The 606-nt window shown below is 44.7% G+C and overlaps 1 long non-coding RNA gene across 1 annotated transcript in view; it reads left to right on the forward strand.

Moving 5' to 3' along the window:
• The window catches only part of LOC116686715 (uncharacterized), a 22057-nt gene extending 21844 nt beyond the window's left edge, over positions 1-213 (forward strand). Inside the window, exon 3 of the long non-coding RNA XR_004331338.1 lies at positions 134-213. This is a non-coding gene — a long non-coding RNA (uncharacterized LOC116686715). The remainder of the gene's footprint in view (positions 1-133) is intronic.
• Positions 214-606: the final 393 nt, after the last annotated feature.

Genomic DNA, 606 nt, shown 5'->3' on the forward strand with positions numbered 1-606 from the left:
AAATGTTGCACCTCAAAATGCTCCTGAAATTCAGCCGGAAGCTGAGGCTGAAACAGAGGAGGTCAGGGTTGAGACTCCTGCCCCAGTGCTAGTGGCCCAGGACACTACAAAAAGGGACATAGGTAGTACCGAGGAGGTTTCAGCGGCAGACTGTCCTGGCAACCAGGAGTCAGAACTTACTGACATGCAACCACGTCGTTCACAGAGGGAGAGACGACCCAGAGAAACCCGGACAACAAAAATACAAAAAATCGATAGGTCTACCCACGCAACTCGTGGGTTGGGCTTTGCACTAACCACTCTATGTACAATGCACTGGCCCCAGGTTGGACAACTACTGTATGCCTTGGCCACTCTACGATGTGGGACCAAACAAGCTGGGTATAACAAATAAACACACTCATTGTATAGGCTAGCGACTGAAGGATGCATTGAAATGGGTAACATGGACTGTTGTAGAAGAAAAAAAAATGTGAACACCGTAGAATTGCTTGTGAACTGAATACTAACTGCAATTAAGTGTGTCATCTGAGAAAGAGTATTAGAAAAAAAAGCTATGTCCAGTTAATGACTGTGATCCTATATTAATACTTTACTGATTGAATT

The sequence above is a fragment of the Etheostoma spectabile genome, unplaced genomic scaffold (assembly GCF_008692095.1).
Source record: "Etheostoma spectabile isolate EspeVRDwgs_2016 unplaced genomic scaffold, UIUC_Espe_1.0 scaffold456, whole genome shotgun sequence".
Classification (NCBI taxonomy): Eukaryota; Metazoa; Chordata; class Actinopteri; order Perciformes; family Percidae; genus Etheostoma; species Etheostoma spectabile.